Raw genomic sequence first — 12,086 nt, 5'->3', positions numbered from 1 at the left:
GTACGTCTTTGGAGTGTGGGAGGAAACCGAAGATCTGGGAGAAAACCCACGCGGTCACGGGGAGAACGTACAAACTCCGTACAGACGGCGCCCGTAGTCAGGATCGAACCCGGGTCTCCGGCGCTGCAAGCGCTGGAAGGCAGCACACCGACGCCTCCACTTCCTTAGAAGGCTTAGGAAGTTTGGTATTTGTCGGAAGGAACTGCAGACGCTCGTTTACACTGAAGGTAGACACAAAAAGCTGGAGTAACTCAGCGGGTCAGGCACACTTTGCTGGAGTGAAAGGATGGGTCACATTTCGGGTCAAGACCCTTCTTCAGACCCAAAGAAGGGTCTCGACCCGAAACATACTCATTCCTTCTCTCCAGAGATACTGCCTGTCCCGCTGAGTTACTCCAGCATTTTGCGTCTATCTTAGGAGGTTCGGCATGCTCCCAACAAAAGGATGGGTGTTGTTTCAGGTCGAGACCCTTCTTTACACTGAAGAAGGGTCTGAAGAGGAGTCTTGACCCAAAACGCCACCCATTCTATTTCTCCAGAGATGCTGCCTGACCGGCTGAGTTACTCCAGCAATTTGTGTTCAGTTTTCAGTGTTCAGTGTTCAGTTGAGGGTTCAATTTTGAGGTGGATAGAAAATTGGTTGGCGGACAGGAAGCAAAGAGTAGGAATAAACGGGTCCTTTTCGGAATGGCAGGCAGTGACTAGTGGGGTACCGCAAGGCTCAGTGCTGGGACCCCAGTTATTTACAGTGTATATTAATGATTTGGACGAGGGAATTGAATGCAACATCTCTAAGTTTGCAGATGACACGAAGCTGGGTGGCAGTGTTAGCTGCGAGGAGGATGCTAGGAGGCTGCAGAGTGACTTGGATAGATTAGGCGAGTGGGCAAATGCATGGCAGATGCAATATAATGTGGATAAATGTGAGGTTATCCACTTTGGCGGCAAGAACAGGATAGCAGAGTATAACCTGAATGGTGACCGATTGGGAGAAGGGGAGATCCAACGTGACCTGGGTGTCATGGTGCACCAGTCATTGAAAGCAAGCATGCAGGTGCAGCAGGCAGTGAAGAAAGCGAATGGTATGTTGGCATTCATAGCACGAGGATTTGAGTTTAGGAGCAGGGAGGTTCTGCTGCAGTTGTACAGGGCCTTGGTGAGACCGCACCTGGAGTATTGTGTGCAGTTTTGGTCTCCTAACCTGAGGAAAGACGTTCTTGCCTTAGAGGGAGTACAGAGAAGGTTCACCAGATTAATCCCTGGGATGGCGGGACTTGCATATGAGGAAAGACTGGATAGACTGGGCTTGTACTCGCTGGAATTTAGAAGACTGAGGGGGGATCTTATAGAAACATATAAAATTCTTAAGGGGTTGGAGAGGCTAGATGCGGGAAGATTGTTCCCGATGTTGGGGGAGTCCAGAACCAGGGGTCACAGCTTAAGGATAAGGGGGAAGTCTTTTAGGACCGAGATGAGAAAACATTTCTTCACACAGAGAGTGGTGAGTCTGTGGAATTCTCTGCCACAGAAGGTAGTTGAGGCCAGTTCATTGGCTATATTTAAGAGGGAGTTAGATGTGGCCCTTTTTGCTAAAGGGATCAGGGGGTATGGAGAGAAGGCAGGTACAGGCTACTGAGCTGGATGATCAGCCATATAACCATATAACCATATAACAATTACAGCACGGAAACAGGCCCGCTCGGCCCTACCAGTCCACGCCGACCACTCTCTCTGACCTAGTCTCATCTACCTACTCTCAGACCATAACCCTCTAATCCCCTCTTATCCATATACCTATCCAATTTACTCTTAAATAATAAAATCGAGCCTGCCTCCACCACTTCCACCGGAAGCCCATTCCATACAGCCACCACCCTCTGAGTAAAGAAGTTACCCCTCATGTTACCCCTAAACTTTTGTCCCTTAATTCTAAAGTTATGTCCCCTTGTTGGAATCTTCCCCACTCTCAAAGGGAAAAGCCTACCCACGTCAACTCTGTCCGTCCCTCTCAAAATTTTTAAAACCTCTATCAAGTCCCCCCTCAACCTTCTACGCTCCAAAGAATAAAGACCCAACCTGCTCAACCTCTCTCTGTAGCTTAAGTGCTGAAACCCAGGCAACATTCTAGTAAATCTCCTCTGTACCCTCTCCATTTTGTCGACATCCTTCCTATAATTTGGCGACCAGAACTGCACACCATACTCCAGATTCGGCCTCACCAATGCCCTGTACAATTTTAACATTACATCCCAACTTCTATACTCGATACTCTGATTTATAAAGGCAAGCATACCAAACGCCTTCTTCACCACCCTATCCACATGAGATTCCACCTTCAGGGAACAATGCACATGATCATATTGAATGGCGGTGCAGGCTCGAAGGGCCGAATGGCCTACTCCTGCACCTATTTTCTATGTTTCTATGTTTCTATGTGTCTAACTTAGAAGGCTTTTCCAGGTTTATTTTATGATGGGGGTGGAATTGTTTGGTTGACCCCAGATTGCCACCTAATGGACATCGACAAAATAGCAATGGCCACATTTAAAATTAGATTAGAGATAGACACAAAATGCTGGAGTAACTCAGCGGGACAGGCAGCATCTCTGGAGAGAAGGAATGGGTGACGTTTCGGGGTCGAGACCCTTCTTCAGACTTAAGATTAGATTGCTTGATGTTTTTCAGATGGCTCTCGGTAACATGGGAGATCGAATGATTGTGAATGTTTCGTGCAAATGCACAGAATTGTGAGCTGGAACCAACCGACTGGGGATTGGCAGCAATTGTGCTCTCAGCTGTCCACATTTGGTGTGTGTGGCACGGTGGCGCAGCTGGACGAGCCGCTGCCTCACAGCGCAGGAGACCCGGGCTCGGCCCTGACCTCGGGCGCTGCCTGTGCGCAGAGTTTGCACGTCTCCCCCGTGACCGCGTGGGTTTCCTCCCACATCCCGAAGACGTGCAGGTTTGTCAGTCAATTGGCCCTCTGTAAATTGTTCCCCAGGTGTGCAGGGAGTGGATGAGAAAGCGTGATGACATAGAACTGGAGCGAAGGGGTGATCGAAGGTCGGCGCGGACTCGGTGGGCTGAAGGACCCGTTTCCATGCTGTATCTCAAAAAGGTATTGAGGGCGATCAGGAACAACGGCCAATCTTTGTTAAATATGGCCATTGTTATTGCTAAAGACCATTGATTGGGATGACAGACACAAAGTGTTGGAGTAACTCAGCGGGTCAGGCGGCATCTCCGGGGAGAAAACGGACGGTGACGTTTCGAGTGGAGACCCTTCTTCAGACTGAAAGTAGAGGGTTTGGGGGGAAGAGCAGGAGGGATGAGCTGCTTTCATGTTTGCTACTGTGGATTAATTTCCTTCTTTTGTCACTATAGATTCAGGGGCAGGTTCCTTTAGAAAGTTTAAGAAACATTTAGAGGGGTGCATGGATAAGACAGGCTTAGAGGGTTATGGGCCAAACGCAGGCAGGTGGGACTAGTGTAAATGGGTCATGTTGGTCAGTGTGTGTGTCAAGTGGGGCCGAAGGACCTGTTTCCTCTATGAGGCTGCCCAGCCCATCACTGGTTCTGACCTCCCCACCATTGAAGGGTTCTACAAGAGTCACTGCCTCAAAAAGGCAGCCAACATCATCAGAGACCTACACCACCCTGGCCACGCTCTCATTTCACTCCTGCCATTGTTAAGAAGGTACAGGGGTCTGTACATTGTAAAATACAGCTTCAGGAGCAGCTGGAGTAACTCAGCGGGGCAGGCAGCATCTCTGGAGAGAAGGAATGGGTGACGTTTCGGGTCGAGGCCCTTCTTCAGGCAGCTTCTTCCCTACAGTTTGGTTTAGATCCGTTTATTGCCACGTGTACCGAGCGAGGTACAGTGAGAAACTTTTTCTGCGGGTTAACCAGTCAGCGGAAAGACAATACATGATTACATTCGAGCCATTTACAGTGCGTGGATGCATGATAAGGGAGATTTAAGAGTGTGGAGCGGTTGTAATATGAGTTTGTAGATCTGCCTCTGTGGCTAGCATGCAAATAGTTGCCTGGGTTGGGTGCCATCTATCTTGGATTAAACACTGCAAACTCCAATTAAACTGAACCAGAAGCTGCTTTGATTGCACTCGGGACTTGGGGGCATTGTTTTTATCTTTGCTATATGGTTTGCTATATGGTTATTGAACCTCTTTTGTTCTATATCACAGCGTCTACTGAGTACTGTTTACATATCCCTCATTTTAGTACAAGTAAAATCTTCCCGTTTCGGGACATATGACAATAAAACACTCTTGACTAACGCTGCGGCACGGTGGGGCAGCGGGTAGAGTTGCAGCAAGACTGCGTCAGAGACACAGGTTCGATCCTGACTACGGGTGCTGTGTGTACGGGGTCTGTACGTTCTCCCTGTGACCGCGTAGGTTTTCTCAGGGTGCTCCGGTTTTCCTCCCGCACTCCAAAGACGTGTGTGTTTGTAGGTTTGTAGGTGTGTGTTTGTAGGTTAGAACATCGACTTCTCCAACTTTAGATAGTTCCTCTGTCCCTCCCGTCCCCTCCTCCTTCCCAGATCTCCCTCTATCTTCCTGTCTCCACCTATATCCTTCCTTTGTCCCGCCCCCCTGACATCAGTCTGAAGAAGGGTCTCGACCCGAAACATCACCCATTCCTTCTCTCCCGAGATGCTGCCTGACCCGCTGAGTTACTCCAGCATTTTGTGAATAAATACCTTGTGTTTGTAGGTTAGTTGGCTTTGATAAAAATTGTAAGTTGTCCCTAGTATCCAGGACAGTGCTAGTGTACAGGGGTAATCGTACAGCGGCGCAGACTCAGTGGGCCAAAGGCGTGTTTCCGCTCTGTATCTCCAAAGTCGAAAGTAAAGACTCATAGACAATAGACAATAGGTGCAGGAGGAGGCCATTCGGCCCTTCGAGCCAGCACCGCCATTCAATGTGATCATGGCTGATCATTCTCAATCAGTACCCCGTTCCTGCCTTCTCCCCTTACCCCCTGACTCCGTTATCCTTAAGAGCTCAATCTAGCTCTCTCTTGAATGCATTCAGAGAATTGGCCTCCACTGCCTTCTGAGGCGGAGAATTCCACAGATTCACAACTCTCTGACTGAAAAAGTTTTTCCACATCTCCGTTCTAAATGGAGTCTTGACATCAACCTAAAAGGTTAACTCTGTCTGCCTCAGCACCGACACTACCTGCCCCCATGTTGAATTCAGCATTACATCGAGCAGGGTTGCCTAATCCATCTGGATCTAGAATCCTAAGTACTGGGGTTCATGCTGTAACCAGAATAAAACATTATTATTTTAGTTTAGTTTACTATTATTGTTCATAAGTTTAAAACTTCTCGGAACAGATTTAGGCCGTTCAGCCCATCAAGTCACTCCCCCATTCAATCATGGCTGATCGAACTTTCCCTCTCAACCCCATTCTCCTGCCTTTACCCCATAACTCCTAACACCCTTAATAATCAAGAATCTGTCAATTTCAGCCTTAAAAATATCCATTGACTTGGCCTCCAAAGCCAGCTGTGGCAATGAATTCCACCCTCTGACTCAAGAAATTCCTCCACATCTCCTGTCTGAAGGTACGTCCTTTTATTCTGAGGCTGTGGCCTCTGGTCCTAGACTCTCCCACTAGTGGAAACATCCTCTCCACATCCACTCTATCCAGACCTTTCACTATTTGGTAAGTTTCAATGAAAGTTTCAATCCCCCTTCATCCTTCTAAACTCCAGGGAGTGCAGGCCCAGTGCCTTCAAACGCTCATCATGTGCTAACCCAATCATTCCTGGGATCATTCTCCTCTGGACCCTCTCCAACGCCAACACGTCCTTCCTCAGATATGGAGCCCTATTGTCAAGAGTACCGAGGTACAGTGAAAAGCTTTTCTGTTGCATGCAGTGAAGAAAGCGAATGGTATATTGGCATTCATAGCAAGAGGATTTGAGTATAGGAGCAGGGAGGTTCTGCTGCAGTTGTACAGGGCCTTGGTGAGACCGCACCTGGAGTATTGCGTACAGTTTTGGTCTCCTAATCTGAGGAAAGACATTCTAGCCTTAGAGGGAGTACAGAGAAGGTTCACCAGATTGATCCCTGGAATGGCAGGACTTTCATATGAAGAAAGACTGGATAGACTCGGCTTGTTCTCTCCAGAGATGCTGCCTGTCCCGCTGAGTTACTCCAGCTTTTTGTGTCTATCTTCGGTTTAAACCAGCATCTGCAGTTCCTTCCTACACATTTCGTCTGCTGAGCTACTCCAGCATTTGGTGTCTATCTTCGGGTTTGTAGGTTGACCTACATATAAAATTCTTAAGGGGTTGGAGAGGCTAGATGCGGGAAGATTGTTCCCGATGTTGGGGAAGTCCAGAACCAGGGGTCACAGCTTAAGGATAAGGGGGAAGTCTTTTAGGACCGAGATGAGAAAACATTTCTTCACACAGAGAGTGGTGAGTCTGTGGAATTCTCTGCCACAGAAGGTAGTTGAGGCCAGTTCATTGGCTATATTTAAGAGGGAGTTAGATGTGGCCCTTGTGGCTAAAGGGATCAGGGGGTATGGAGAGAAGGCAGGTACGGGATACTGAGTTGGATGATCAGCCATGATCATATTGAATGGCGGTGCGTACAGGCTCGAAGGGCCGAATGGCCTCCTCCTGCACCTATTTTCTATGTTTCTATGCTATCCAGTCAGTAAAAAAATACCATACAGAATTACGAAAGGGTGGCATGGTGGCGTGGTGTGGCAGTAGAGCTGCTGCCTAACAGCGCCAGAGACCCGAGTTCGATCCTAACTGCAGAAACAGTCTGCATGGAGTTTGTACGTTCTCCCTGTGACCGCGTGGGTTTTCCCCGGGTGCTCCGGTTTCCTCCCGCACTCCAAAGGCGTACAGCTTTATAGGTCAATTGGCTTCTGTAAGTTGACCCTAGTGTGGAGGATAGTGCTAACAACGTACATGGTGATCGCTGGTCGGCGCAGACATGGAGGGCCAAAGCCGGCCTTGTTTCTCCGCTGTATCTCTAAAGTGTAAAGTAAAATCTAACTCAGCGGGTCGGGCAGCACCTGTGGAGGGAATGGACAGGCCATGTTTTGGGCCAGGACCTCACTACAGACCCCAAAAAAGGATCCCGACCAAAAGGTGTCACCTGTCCATTTCCAACCCACAGATGCTGCCAGACCCGCTGAGTTCCTCCAGCACTTTGTTTAGTTTAGTTCAGAGATACTGTACAGCACGGAAACAGGCCATGGAAGACCCAGGGAAAGCCCACGCGGTCATGGAGAGAACATACAGACTCCATACAGACAGCACGGGCGGCACGGTAGCGTAGCGGTAGAGTTGCTGCTTTACAGCGAATGCAGCGCCGGAGACTCAGGTTCGATCCTGACTACGGGTGCTGCACTGTAAGGAGTTTGTACGTTCTCCCCGTGACCTGCGTGGGTTTTCTCCGAGATCTTCGGTTTCCTCCCACACTCCAAAGACGTACAGGTATGTAGGTTAATTGGCTGGGTAAAATGTAAAAAAATTGTCCCTAGTGGGTGTAGGATAGTGTTAATGTGCGGGGATCGCCGGGCGGCACGGACTTGGTGGGCCGAAAAGGCGTTTCCGGCTGTATATATATGATATGATATGATATAGCACCGTTGGTCAGGGTCGAACCTGGGTCTCTGGCACTGTAAGGCAGCAATTTTTCCGCTGCGCCACCTCTTGTTTCTGTCTGGACTCCAGCACCTGCAGTTTTCTGTGCCTGTGTTCAACTGCATCTTTTACAGATGTGAAGGGAGGAAATGCAGATGCTGGTTTAAACCGAAGGTAGAACAAAAAGCTGGAGTAACTCAGCGGGACAGGCGGAAAGGAATCATGGTCTCGACCCGAAACATGACCTGTTCTTTCACAGGTGACCTGGCTAAGATCACCAGGCTGCCTCAACTATAGCAGTTAATGTGGTTATGTTATTTTGCTACTCATGGGTTCAGTTTCAGAATTAAAAGCTATTGCGAACATCCCTAAAAGTAATTTCATCCTGTGTAGAAATTACCTGATCTTCTGATAAATCCATCATCATATTTATGTGGTGTTAAAGAAAGGGGCTGCTACGTTTTACTATGTGTGATTATTTGGAGTATTGTGTGCAGGTCTGGGTATCCCATTATAGGAAGGATATGGAGGCTTTGGAATGGAGTGGAAGAGGTTTACCAGAATGATGCCTGGTTTAGTGGGCATTAGTTACAGGGAGAGGTTGGACAGACTTGGATTGTTTTCCCCGGAATGCCGGACGTTGTGGGAGAACTGATAGTTTTTAAATTTAGTTTAGTTTAGTTTAGAGATACAGCGCATAAACAGGATCTTTGGCCCACCAGGTCCACGCCGACCAGCGATCCCCACACACTAACACCATCCTACACACTCGGGCCAATGTACAATTATGCCGAGCCAATAACCTACCTGTACGTCTCTGGGGTGTGGGGGGAAACGGAGACCCCGGAGAAATCCCATGCCGGTCACGGGGAGAACGTACAAACTCCATACAGACAAGCACCCGTAGTCGGGATCGAACCCGGGTCACTGGCGCTGAAAGGCAGCTACTCTACCGCTGTGCCACCCCGATTAGGTTAGATAGAAGTATATAAAAATAACGAGCAGCATGGACAGGGTAGACAGTCAGAATCTTTTTTACCAGCATGGAAAAAACAAATACTAGAGGGCATGGTTTTAGGGAGATGTGTGGGCAAGTTTTTACACAGCCTGGTGAGTGCCTGGAATGTGCTGCCTGGGTGGTGGTTGAAGATACATTAGTGGCATTTAGTGGCACGGTAGCGCAGCGGTAGAGTTGCTGCTTTACAGCGAATGCAGCGCCGGAGACTCAGGTTCGATCCTGACTACGGGTGCTGTACTGTAAGGAGTTTGTACGTTCTCCCCGTGACCTGCGTGGGTTTTCTCCGAGATCTTCGGTTTCCTCCCACACTCCAAAGACATACAGGTATGTAGGTAAATTGGCTGGGTAAATGTAAAAATTGTTCCTAGTGTGTAGGATAGTGTTAATAGTGTTAGTGTGCGGGGATCGCTGGGCGGCGCGGACTTGGTGGGCCGAAAAGGCCTGTTTCCACGCTGTATATATATGATATGATATGATATAAGAAAATAACTGCAGATGCTGGTACAAATCGAAGGTATTTATTCACAAAATGCTGGAGTAACTCAGCAGGTCAGGCAGCATCTCAGGAGAGAAGGAATGGGTGACGTTTCGGGTCGAGACCCTTCTTCGGACTGATGTCAGGGGGGCGGGACAAAGGAAGGATATAGGTGGAGACAGGAAGATAGAGGGAGATCTGGGAAGGGGGAGGGGAAGAGAGGGACAGAGGAACTATCTAAAGTTGGAGAAGTCGATGTTCATACCACTGGGCTTAAAGCTGCCCAGGCGAAATATGAGGTGCTGTTCCTCCAATTTTCGGTGGGCCTCACTATGGCACTGGAGGAGGCCCATGACAGAAAGGTGCCCGGGATGGGGTGGTTTGGGTAGGAAGGGACGAGTGGACCAGGGAGTTGCGGAGGGAACGGTCTCTGGGGAACGCAGAAAGGGGAGGGGATGGGAAGATATGGCCAGTGGTGGGGTCCCGTTGTAGGTGATGGAAATGTTGGCGGATGATTTGTTGCATCCGTTGGCTGGTGGGGTGGAAGGTGAGAACGAGGGGGATTCTGTCCTTGTTACGAGTGGGGGAGGGGGAGCAAGAGTGGAGCTGCGGGATGTAGAAGAGACATTTAGTTGTCTACTGGCATTTAGTAGACTTTTGGATAGGCATACGGATATGCAGGCAACGGAGGGTAATGGCTATGTATATGCATGTAGATAAGTGATGGTCTTGGCATCATGTTCGGCATAGACATTGTGGGCTGTTCTTGTGCTGTACTGTTCTATGTGATCCACACAGATTGTGGAATTTGATGAGAAATGGGCAGCATAAAAATGGCTAAATTGGGAAACCATTGATCCTAAAGTGGGTGTTACACAGCTACTGATATAGGCACATACTTGTGCAACATGCTTCGGGCTAAGTGGCGTAGAGGAAGGCACAGTGGCTCAGCGGTAGAGTTATTGTCTTACAGCGCCAGAGACTCGCGTTCAATCTTGACTACGTGTGCTGTCTGTACGGAGCTTGCAACATGCACCCTATGACTGCGTGGGTTTTCTCCGGGTGCTCCGGTTTATTCCTGCATTCCGAAGACCTGCTCAGGTATGTAGGTTAATTGGCTTCTGTAAATCGTCCCCAGTGTGTAGGATAGAATGAGTGAACAGGGATTGCTGGTTGGTACGGACTCGGTGGGCCGAAAGGTCTGTTTCCACGCCGTATCTTTAAACTAAAAAAAATAACTAGGCTAATTGTCAAATTGGAAATAATTCCAGGGCAAGAAATAATTAGGCACCTGCATTAATGCAGAGAAAGCAGATCACCACGATGACGTTGTGAGGCCAAACGCAAATTGGAACAGCAGCACCTCATATTTCGCTTGGGCAGCTTACAACCCAGCGGTATGAATATTGATATATTGATTTCTCAACTTCAAGTATCTCTTGCTTTCCCGCTCTCCCCGTCCCTCCCCCACCGAGGTTCTCTGACTAGTTTCACTGCCCTCCTGGTTAATTTTACTATTTGTCTGCCTCGTTGTCACCTTCCCTTCTGCCAACAATGAGCCATTCTACATTATTTTGCTCTGTCGTTTTCACACCTTGTCCTTCCATATATCTCTAGTTTCCCTCTCCCCCGACTCTCAGTCTGAAGAAGTGTCTCAACCCGAAATGACACCCATTCTCATTCTCTCCAGAGATGCTGCCTGTCCCGCTGAGTTACTCCGGCATTTTGTGTCTGTCACAATGAAGACTTGACTCCAGCTCTGCTGAATAGAACCTCAGCAAAGCAGCTGATAGCACATATGACTTGCGTAGATACGATTTCTTCCCTCGCCACCTGCTGGCTCCACTACAATGCTTGAAGAAGGTTCCCAAATGGAGATGTCACCTATGCATGTTACCCAATGATGCTGCCTGACCCGTGAGTTACTCCAGCACTTGGTGTCTTTTCCACATAGTTAAATGATTGATTGAAAGATGCGTCACGAAAACAGGCCCATCGTCCCACCGAGTCCATGCCGACCATCAATCACCCGTTCACACCAGTTCTATGTTTGCCCCACTTTCTACATCCACTCCCTACACAGCCTGGGCAATTTTAGAGGCCAATTAACTTACAAACCCGCACGTCTTTGAGATGTGGGAGGAAACCATAACATCAAGAGGAAACAATGAGTAGGAAAGAACTGCAGATGTTGGTTTAAATCGAAGGTAGAAACAAAATGCTGGAGTAAGTAACTCAGCGGGTCAGGCAGCATTTCTGTAGAGAAGAAATGGGTGACGTTTCGGGTCGAGACCCTACTTCAGACTGAAGAAGGGTCTCGACCCGAAACGTCACCCATTCCTTCTCGCCAGAGATGCTGCCTGACCTGCTGTGTCCGTCAAGAGGAAACACGTGTGTGTCACAGGGAGAACGTGCAAACTCCACACAAACAGCACCCGTGGTCAGAATCAAACCGGGGTCTCTGACGCTGTGAGGCAGCAGTTCTATCAGCCGCAACACCATTTAAAAAGCAATATAGATTATCTCCCTATAATTAGGTCATAGGGAATAGGAGTAGAATTGGGCCATTCGGCTCATCAAGTCTACTCCGCCCTTCAATCATGGCTGATCTATCTCTCCCTCCTAACCCCATTCTCCTCCCTTCCCCCCATAACCTCTTGCAACCTGTACTAACCAAGAATCTATCTATCTCTGTTGTGCTATTTTAAGAGATAATCAAATAATAACAGCATTGTAATAAAAAGGAACTGCAGATGCTGGTTTATACCAAAGATAGACACAAAATGCCGGAATAACCAGCGGGTCAGACAGCATCTCTGGAGAAAAATGGATAGATGACGTTTCGGGTACAGACACTTCCTGAGACTGATTGGAGCTTTTTTTCCCCGAATGCCGCCTGGATTAGAGGGTTTCGGCTGCAGGGAAAGGTTGTGTAGACTTGGAATGTTTTC

The sequence above is a fragment of the Rhinoraja longicauda genome, chromosome 16 (assembly GCF_053455715.1).
Source record: "Rhinoraja longicauda isolate Sanriku21f chromosome 16, sRhiLon1.1, whole genome shotgun sequence".
Taxonomy (NCBI): Eukaryota; Metazoa; Chordata; class Chondrichthyes; order Rajiformes; family Arhynchobatidae; genus Rhinoraja; species Rhinoraja longicauda.
This window is presented reverse-complemented; position numbering follows the sequence as displayed.